At 38.6% G+C, this 10,879-nt stretch overlaps 1 long non-coding RNA gene across 1 annotated transcript; it reads right to left on the bottom strand.

The window, feature by feature from the left end:
• Nucleotides 1–5,981: 5,981 nt before the first annotated feature.
• Nucleotides 5,982–6,865, bottom strand: LOC115356342 (uncharacterized). The gene is made up of 2 exons (XR_003927956.1): nucleotides 6,480–6,865; nucleotides 5,982–6,353 (listed from the first exon to the last, which is right to left on the bottom strand). It is a non-coding gene; the product is annotated as an uncharacterized LOC115356342 (long non-coding RNA).
• Nucleotides 6,866–10,879: the final 4,014 nt, after the last annotated feature.

Raw genomic sequence — 10,879 nt, forward strand, 5'->3', positions numbered from 1 at the left:
CCTCCCCATCTACTCTGTCAATACTTTGATTAGGGCTTTTGACTTCTGTCACTTAGACGACATTTTAGCTTCTGAGAAACACGTTCATTGTGTCCCACATCCATCCTTTGTCATCACTAAAGCCTTCGATTTATTCAACCAGCAGAGAATTTTTTTTTTTTTTTTTTTAGAATGCAATACAACTGCTGATGTCAATCATTACGGGATCATACTAGTGATTTTGAATGTTTGGCCCATTTAGACAGTTAATCTCGCAACTAAGCCTAAAAAAAAAAAAAAAAAAAAAAAAAAAAAAAAAAAACAAAGGCCAGTTCTTACACGCTGAAGGGGTGATTTTTACTTCTGACCTTTCCCTGAGTCAGACAGTATTTTCCCCATGTGTCCAGGGTGCTGCAGATGGAAATCCTTTCATGCTGAGAGGATGAATGACATTCTGACCTTTAGTCCTTCAATACTCCTTATGGTGCAAGAATAGATATGGTTAGAATAGGGATTCATCAGAACTTGGCTTTTGACAAATTTAGAATACTATTTCTAGTGTGTGGAAATTGTGGCCATACATTGGGATCCAAATAATTATTTTCTATGTAGGAAATAAGTGTAAGACAAACCCCACTTGGAGTAACATGCTAGAAAAAAAAAAAAGATTCTTTGTGCAAATCTGTACTCTCAGGCCCTGTTTACACTTAGAATACAAAAATGCATCCTTGAGTAATCAGATAGCTGTCCAGTTGTGTCTGCTGGTTAGACACAATCACAGCTATCTCATTACTGAAGATGCATTTTGTATGCCAGGTGTAGGAATAATGAATCTGTAGCCTAAGATTCATAAACCATACTATCAGATTCATAATCCAGGTGCTTAAATGACCTTTTTATGCAAAGACAATGGGCCACTTATGCATGTCATAAATTCAATGTCAGACAGCAAGACAGTATCAGCTATCCAAGGATATATTTTATGCTGATATCATATAATGTTAATTGTGTTTTGCATACTTCATTGCCTCTACATGTACTTTTCATTCCAAACTCAATGATGATATGATATGGATTTATAATTTGGGGTGACAGTTTATGATAGAAATTTATAACTGACCTCAGGGCTATTCCATAGTGTTAAGCTCATATGTGATCAAAATTTAAAACATAGACTGCTTTGAATTTTTATCATTTTGATTCATAATTTTACAAAGGTCACTCACTACTGTTATACAGCAGCAAGTGCCCTTTGCAGTCACTGCTCTTTCAGTAAAGAGAAAATAGTTGATCTAAACTACTGGGTAGCCAATTTTGTTTTCCTGAGCAGATGTCTTTCAGATTACAGAGATAGCAGAGTGTTGCTGCGATGTCAGGATGTCAAGCTGTGCCTCTTCCTTCTCAGACTGTGTGTCTTTAGCCTGAGAGGTGTGTGAGCTGACTTTATCAGTTGTAAACTGTGAGCTGTAGTGAGTGTCCTTGCCCTCTAGATGTTACAGCACAGATTGAGCACAGAGTGTTCAGTGCCCTTTAAATATTTGCTGATCTGTCCCATGTGGACAGAAATAGAAAAAGTGGGATGTTTCATCCCATCCCACACCTGTCCTAGTTAAAGGACAAGTTTGCTATTTTGCAACCTATAGGCCCTACTTACAGATTATCATCAGACCATCATTTCAACAGTCACTTTAAGTATTGATCCTGATATGGCAATGGCACGCTGTGAGGGCCTTGTTGTTGGGCCTTGCTTATGCAGCTCAACAATCAGATCACGTTCAAGGAGAGAAATCTTTTTTGCCTTTGCCATCAGGAGGTCATGACAGTGTGGATACCTGACAGAAAATGACACTGAATCCACATTTTTGCCAAGATTTGGGCTTTTAAAGGCTGTGGTCTTAAACTTTTGATCAGCTGATGAACAGCCTATTTCAGTTTAATAAATTGCTTACTCATTTTTTTTTTTTTTTTTTTTTTTTTTTTTGTCTCACTCCCATTTCTTCTTTTTGCATTTTGAAGCTCTACTTAGAACCTTCTTAAGATCCAACAGTGCAAAATGTAAATTCTTATCATTTCTCAACTGGTCTTAAAATTTTGATCAGGGGTGTATAGTGGCTAAGCGACACAGAAAAACTCCTATCTGAGACCAAGACTGTGGCTGACCAATTTGGTGCCCCTAGGCAACATATTCGCTGGCAGTGCAAAAGGCAGCTGCCTGCCGTCTTTTGCTTTGTCAACTACATGGCATGAAGAAAAACTACAAGGAAAATTATTAGATACACAAGGATATGTGATTTCTCATGAATCAAGAATAGACCCATTTCTCTCCACTTGGTGCAGACTGGGTGGTTGTGAAGGAATTTTTTGAAAAACGTTATAAAAAGGTGATTTCATTCTTTTATTTTTTTAAACATAATCTTTGTATTCATATTCTTGATTTGCTTTCAATAATGAATTCTCTCATTCAACCACATGTTATGATAAAAGGTGGAAGTGTGTTTGCAGTATTGCTACATGATTTCTCCTGAATATTTTTTGTAAGAACAGACTCTAAGTGAACTTTCTCATTGGTGACAGAATGTCAGAGAATTACTTTTTCATTAAACAGTTTTGTTGTGAAATGTACAGAATTGACTTATTGTACAGCATGAAGGGGAAGCCTCAAACAAACCATCCATCAGAAGACTGCCTTAACATTATATCCAGGGGTGGACTGGCCATCGGGCACACCGGGCATTTGCCCGGTGTGGCCGATGTGCTAAGTGGGCCGACAGTCCCCCGACACTTTTTTTTTTTTTTTTTTTGCCATTATTATTGAAATAGCTGACCGTAAGATCAGTAGATCAGCGGCCCGATTGACACTGTCCTGGCCCAATCACATTGCTAAACAACCCCTTTTGCGTAGTTTGGTCCCGCCTGCATAATGATTTCGGCAAATAAAGTCATTGCAAGAGTTTGTTTACTCAGCACCGGGCCGGCCCCTGAGACACGCTGCTCTGCGGCCCATTGGTTATTTTTCTTCACTGACACGGGGCTGGCCCAATCATATCACGAGCCTGTGGCTCGGTGCGCCGGTGTGCAGTGCAACGCGGGTCGAACGTTATCTCATAGGATCTACTGAGATGGAGAGAAAACGCAAAAGTGGCGCAGAGAAACTGCGAGAAAAAAAGCGGCTGTCAATTTTCAAACCGATCGGACTTTTTCGCTTTTTCGTAATTTATCAATATAAATGAAGCACAAGTCCAAACAATGACAGAGGAACACAATTCCCGATGGTAGAGCGGATAGTGCCCCCGTCTGCCATGCAGGAGGTCTTCGGTTCTATTCCCCACCCGGACAACAGTCGGATTTTACTTTATTTACCTCACTTTGTTGTTAACCATGACAGTGAAATGATTCTTATCATTCTGCCTGTCACTGGCTAGATGACACACACAGTGGTATTTAGGGTTTCTGTAATTTTCATTTCTGTACTCTTTTTGTGAATTTGTAACCCAGGTGCTAAATTATTATTATCATTATTATTATTATTATTATTATCATTATTATTATTATTATTATTATAATTATTATTATTATTATTTTGCCTTGTTTTGTTTTGGGTTTTTTTTGTTGTTGTTGTTTTTTTTTTTGCCTTTTTTAATGCCTTGTTCTAACTTTATGGGGAGATATATATACCAATCGAATCAGATTCAGATTTAAAGGATTTGTGTGGTATACTTTGTTTGTCGCCATGACCTTCCTATGTGCAGTTTGGGCTCATTCTCCATTCATGTTGATAGGCGCCTGCACTTACTGATCTGAAATAGATGCCCAAAAGGTGTTGGCCAGTTGTGGCCTGTTCAATAGAATAAAAAAGTTCAATTCCTATTCATCTATTGTATTTTATTGTTCCACTATAGTACTATAGGCCAGTATGATTGGGGCAGCCAAGTAATTTGACATATTTGAACAATTTTTTAAAAAGTAATGTAATAGTTACTTTTCCTGGTAATTAATTACTTTTTAGTAGAAGTAACTAGTGACTATAATTAATTACTTTTTCAAAGTAACGTGCCCAACACTGCTGATGACAGCTAACTAATTGCATGGCATTATGGTTTTAAAGAGTTGCACAGTTGTTATACACATTTAAGAGAGCAAAAAGACCGGAAAGGTGTGCGTTATCGAATGTGGTGGGCCGGTCTGGTCCAAAATGCCCGGGCCGATTTTTTGTCCCAGTCCGCCCCTGATTATATCCATATGCATACGACTATCTTTGAAAAAGCAGCTTTATCTCTCAGGTTTTAGAAAAAAAAGAAATTGATCCAGACTGGAGCATTTGTGAAAATATTCAATAACTATGGTTCAACAGCTTAAAAGTAACAGTACATCCAGCTTGCAGTGAGAGTAAAATCTTCCCAGTGTAAATATTTATTAGGAAATAATATTTATTGTGCTCTTCAGTTTGCAAATTATTGACCATGCCGATTCAAAAGAGCTTCCATTCTCAATACTCATTCAGTATTTATACTCTCAGTTCCCATGCTTTTGTGTTATGTTTGGTTGCATCCATTAAAATGATTTGTCTTCATTCTTCTTTTTAATTATGTGAAAAGCCCAACTTCATCTGAATTTCTCACAGTCATATGTGCCTTATCAGGTTAAACCACAATCTGTGATTTCCTTTTCAAAATCCAGTGGGACTTTTTAAAAAAAGGCCCATTTTGTTTGACAGTTTGCAAACAATCATGCACAAATATAAAATAATTTGAATTCTAAGTTGATTTTTTATTGTCTCTCCGCTGACTGTTGGCAGATTTCCTCCCAACAGTGGGTCAATACACACAAATCATTATCGCTGCACTGACCTGTTGTTGCTAAGCAGCTTAAGACTGCAATCACACCTGGAAAGTTACTTCCAGTTTTGTAACAGCTATAAATAAACAGCAAGAAGACCTACACCTTGCTCTTTTGCTAGAAGGTAAAATGTTGTAGCAAGCGCAAAGAAGTGATAAAAACATAAAAAAAAAACCAGACTTATACATCTATTCAAAGTGTTCCACTGATGCCCACTTGTCTTGTTTGTGCTGTAAAAATGGGGCGATATTTATGTGACATCCTACTGGCACTAGTATATGAAATCATCAGTGCAATTTATTGGGCCTCAGCAAAAGAAAATATGCACTTATACAGAATGTCCTGGAGAAATTGCTTTATGCACTTTATTTGAGACATTTTTTTTTTAATTAAGTGATACGTAACAACAGCTTCAGACAAATATAAAATATTTACATTCCCAAAGAGGGAAAACTGTAGTTGTGTGGCCAGAGAACAGCACATTTACATAAAAAGGCCTGCACATCATACACTCTTCATTAATTAACAGCTCCAGTGGGGCACAAGTGCATTTGTGCAAAAGAGACAGTGGTGAAAGAGCTTTAAAGTTGAAAACCGTCTACATACACACACAAGAGAAGTCTTACAGGACCAAAGCCCCGTTACTTTGATTGCTGTGGGAAAAGCTTTGGCCTGTTGGGATATTTAAGAAAACAGCAGCACATAATGAACCAGTGCTATAAAATACAAAAGCACCGCAGACCTGAACGTCTTGAAGAGGCACTAATTCACATTATTAAAGGCATAGTCCAGCCATTTTGAATAATGTGATATTATTTCACTTCCCCCCTCTAGCTGTTCTGTAGGACAGTAGTGGTGCTATCTTCCTCTTAGTGTTACTGAGTGCTGGGTACTGGCTGGATGTTCCAAATATTAGCTGGCTAAAATTATCTGCCTAAAAAATAAACTCTATTGAGCCTGGATTCAATCTTGGGTTGCCTGCATGGAAGTCACATAGGTTTAACCATTCACCAGGAGTTTTCACTCATTCACTACTACGACACCACAGTGTTGTTCTCAACACAACCAATAGAGGTCGCTTAAATTTATAACATAACTACAGCTCGTCATAACCTGCTGTACCTACACCTCAGATGTCATCTGTTGTTGAAAATTTTTTTGCTATTATTTATTGATGACCTAATTTATTTGCTATTTCAGATGTTGTGTGCTCTTACTAACAAAGATTGTCATGTTAAATGGCATTTTGTTATGTACTGATTTTGTACCTGTTGTACACTTAGTGGGTGGGAACTTACACCAGGGGGGTGTGAAATAGTATCACATTTTTCAAAATGGGTGAAGTATCCCTTTAAAACAGCTTGGCAGATGCTACATTTTCAAATAAAGCCACATGGTGTCAGAGAGATCTTGTTGCTGGGTGGATTGGCTGCTGCAAGAAAAGATGTTGGCAGCCCAGCGTCAATCTCCTCGCTGCTTAGTAATGTCACGCCGCATTGCCCCATGGGAAATCACATCAGCACTGTCAACAGCAAGACCTAACAAGGCCAAACAAAGAACAATCAATAACTGGCAATCAGCCTCAGAACTGATAATTAAGTGAACTGAGTCTGTTTTATCTTTAATTGGTGTGTATTAAGAATTTTGACAAAGGTACGTCCCACCTCAGCATCCAGTGCGGCAGAAGCTCCATCGGCAGGCTTATCGAACCAGGGCATGCACACAGATGAGCAACTTCATTACTGTGGCCAGTGTGTGTGAAGCTTCAATTAGCTATGCACTCAAAAGACACACACACAAGTTCATTTAGAGGGGGAGCTGATATTTTTTTTCTTTTTTTTTCTTTTTTTTTTTTTGGTCAAAAATTAAATAGCTTCCAATTAAAAATAATTGGTGCCTGCTCTTGTAAACTGATTAGTGTCAGGTAAGTACATAACACTGAGTTACTGTCACGTGTGGAGGTTGGTGGAGGACCCAAATGCTGAAGCAATGAGGCTCGGAGCTCAGCAAACTGCATTTTGGTTAATAAACTTAGGAAACGCAGGGAACACTTGGCAGCAAGGACAAACAAAACACAATGAACAGACAAGGAACAGCACAGGACTTAAATACACAAGAACTAATGAGCAAACAAGACACACCTGCGGAAGGGGCTGGAGTACAAGACAGGAGAACACAGAGGATAGGCCAAGGGAAACACTGAGAGGGATCAGAACATTCAGGGCTGAAACACAACTCAGGACGGGTGTGGGAACTGGGAGGGGCAAACAAGACACAGGTGAAATCACTAAAAAGAACCAGGCAAAGGAAACAGACAGGAAAACAGATACAAGAGACCAACCAAAACACAAGAAACACAAAACCATGACAGTTACTATCACAGACCTGAACGACCTGAAGGCCCTAGCTCGCACAATAGTTATGTGCTGATACAGACACTGTTGGACACAATAGCATCTCTTGAGTCAAAGTACAGAGAGCCTATACCTTGTCAAATATTACTCAACTACAAGTCAAACTCCACAGTCAAATTTCTACTTGAGGGATTAGAGTATTTGCATTTTAAGTATCCAAAAGTACATTTTCTTTCTAATATAAGCATGTTGCCTGATTTTCACAATCCTAACTCTAAAGCCTACTGTATTCCTTGAGGCAACTTCCATGCTTTCTCTGTGAAAGAAAACACATAGCTAGCCGGAATAGTGACAGAATTAGTAGCCTAGTAATTTTTATTTTATTTTATTTTATTTTATTTTATTTTATTTTATTTTATTTTATTTATTTTATTTTGTCATTTTGGCTCTTTTGATTGGTGCATTCTCATTAGAGAATGTGTTTCTCTGTATGTTTGTGTGTTTAGACAGACAGATAGATAGATAGATACAGTAGATAGATAGATAGATAGATAGATAGATAGATAGATATACTTTATTGATCCCAACCAGGGAAATTTTCATGTTTGTGTATGTGTATGTGTGTGTGTGTGTGTGTGTGTGTGTGTGTGTGTAGTGAATTTCAGTTCAGTAATTGACATCTACAATGTGATATCATCATATTAGTGGTCCAGTTTACAGTCAAAAATGCCAAAATCCCATTTAATTTCTGTGCACTAAAATATTCCCAGGCAGCCACTTCACAGGCTCATTTATGCTCAATGTTAAATATGTATATGGACAGAGATGGAGTCCCTATTCTGCTTCTGTTTCCTCTGTATTTGTGTTTTCAGGAAGCTTACAGATACAGATGAAGCAGAGCAGGACCCCCGGACACTGTTGCTGTTTAATGTCAGCCAGCAACCTTCCTGACAAGGCAGGCAAACAGCCCAGCCCTGTTCAGGACCACTAACTGTGTGGGTGCTCGCATCCACTTAGAAATAATGTTAGCTATAGATGCTGAGCTGAAATTAGCTAGATTAGATGTAGACAGGTGGAAATTAAGTCATCATAGTAAAACACAAGGCGATAATGGTGTTATTGTGTAATGTATTGCAGATAATTTGTGGACACACATTAGGTGACATTTAATTAGCTGTATGTTACACCTCATGTCAGCATATGGTGACCAGATGTTCCGCTTTGTCTGGGATTGACCCAGTTTCATGCTGGATGTCCTGAGTCCCAACAGCGTTTTCTGCTGTTTTAATGCCACCAGGGTCGAAGTAATCTGACCTCAGCTTTCAACACAGGGACCCTCGGAAGCCGGCGACATCATGTTCAGCACAGATTTTGCTAGCAGATCCCCACATAAATGTCTTGGCTCTACAAGCTCTTTGTGTCGTTGTTCCTACATTTTTGAATAAACATAGACATGTTATACTTCAAAAATGTTCAGCACCGTCTGCTGAATTCAATGATGCCAGAGTCGAAACAGCTGCAAAAACAACTGGTAGACATTGTGTCACAGTCATTTAGCCATTTAGCCAGCAGCCTGTGCTTGTGCACTCTGACAAATACCTGTGTTTTGTTTTAAAATGTATCTGACAATCAGTACACATGTAATATCACACCAGGGGTAGGCAACCATCTGCCATGGAGAGCCGAGAGTCTGCCGGTTTTCATTCCAACCCAAAACTCCACCAGGTGATTTCACTGATTGGTTCCTCCTCTCTGCTTGAAAGTGAAGTAATCAGTGAAATCACCTGGTGGAGTTTTTGGGTTGGAATGAAAACCAGCAGCCTCTTGGCCCTCCATGGCAGATGGTTGCCAACCCCTGTATTACACCAATGCAATTTTGCAATGCAATGCAATATTCATCTGCTGAGGCGCTGTCCATGGTGCTGAAAGGTGCGCTTGGTTGGTGTGCTCATGCTTTCTTAGGTGTGATGGTGAATTCTTGCATGAAGAAATCATTTTGGTACATTGTGAGCACAATAAACATTTAAAACAAAAAGAATTATTTTTAGTGGGAGTTAATGTCACAGCCCAGTGAAACCACCTAAATTTTAGGGGGGAAAAAGATTTGAATTGCTAACATCAAAGTAACAAGTAATTACACCCTTCATAGAGGTGTATTGGAGTCAAAAGTTTTCAAATAAATAAACTCTCAAGTGAAGTATAGACCCCTTGAAAATGTACTTAAGTACAGTACTTAAGTCAATTTATTTCTACATTCCTACTGTATGCAGACATCACAGAAAAAGTCAACCTGGAACTGCAACCAGTTTTAAAAGAGGCAAACATTAAACTCTGAAGCCTGTGATCGATAAAGGAAAAACATCATCAAGGAAATCTCAAAACCTCGGTAAACATGAATGAGCCTCTTTTTCATAAAGCAACACCACCAATCAACACATCCTCCAAGTGACGCAGGAAGGAAGCCAGCCATGGGGGAGAGCTTCAGCCGAGAGAACAGCACATCCAGATCCCAGTTTGACTGGCTCCAGTATGTGATTATCCCATCAGGGACATACGAATTCACAGGATTCATGAAAACATGATGCAGCGAGTGTTCAAAACATAAGCAAGCTTCCTTTTCATGCCAGAGCCTTTGAATCGTGCCATCTTTGTTGTGCAGAGCTGTTTATGCAAGCACTCTAATTATTTCTTACATTTGTGCTGCACACACACACACACACGTACATTGAAAGATACAGCAAATGTGCATTTATGGGTGAGGGTATGTGGCATTGCAGTGAGGCAAACACAAACCCTCCCACACACATACACACACCCACACACACACACACACACACACACACACACACACACACACACACACACAGTCCTAAATATACTTTTTTTAATGAAGAAGAAAAACTAGCTTTCCCAGTTTTTCCCATTAATTTGTGACAGAATTTTAAAGGTTTTTTTTTTTCATAAAGTTTTCATCTTATAAATATACGACTTTAACCTCAGAGAATATCCAAGTATTTTTTATCGCATCGTAAATTTTGAACCATTTAGGGGGAAAAAAAATTTCCCCCGGTTATACAACCAGTCAACAGCACACAGCTTTAATGCTAGAGAAAATGTTACCTTATTTGGAATCACATGTAGTGATTATTTTATAGCATTTTAGCCCCCTGACTGCCACAGAACAGAAGCTTCATTAATGGTCTTAATTAATGGTCTTAGCCTATCAAAAAACAACCAACAACTGCATTACATCACAGGGAAGACATCAGATATCATAGTTACATGTGTATCTCAAATTTTCTGTAACACATTATTACTGTATCTAAGAATGTATGGAGTAATTAAAGATATATATGAAAGATACAATTTGCACACAGCACTAGGCGCTAATTTTGGATCCTTAATTTTGTGATATGGTTTTCAAAGTGGGATCCTAGAACCCTGGGGGTCCTCCGGGCCTTCCAGGAGGTTCTCAGCAAAATGAGGAATAGTTTAATTTCACTTTAGTTTAATTCAGCAGAAACTGTTGTGATACAAAACACATGTTCAAGTGACTATTTACATTCCATTTTAATCTTGCCATTTGTTCAAGTGTGACATCTGAACAATTTAATACACAAATACAAAGTTCAAATGAGGGTCTGAAAGTCAACTTGGGGTCCAAAACATGAAAAAGGGGTTATAGAGTACCTGCTGTACCAATTTGTTCC

Source organism: Myripristis murdjan, chromosome 24, assembly GCF_902150065.1.
Source record: "Myripristis murdjan chromosome 24, fMyrMur1.1, whole genome shotgun sequence".
In the NCBI taxonomy this organism is placed as follows: Eukaryota; Metazoa; Chordata; class Actinopteri; order Holocentriformes; family Holocentridae; genus Myripristis; species Myripristis murdjan.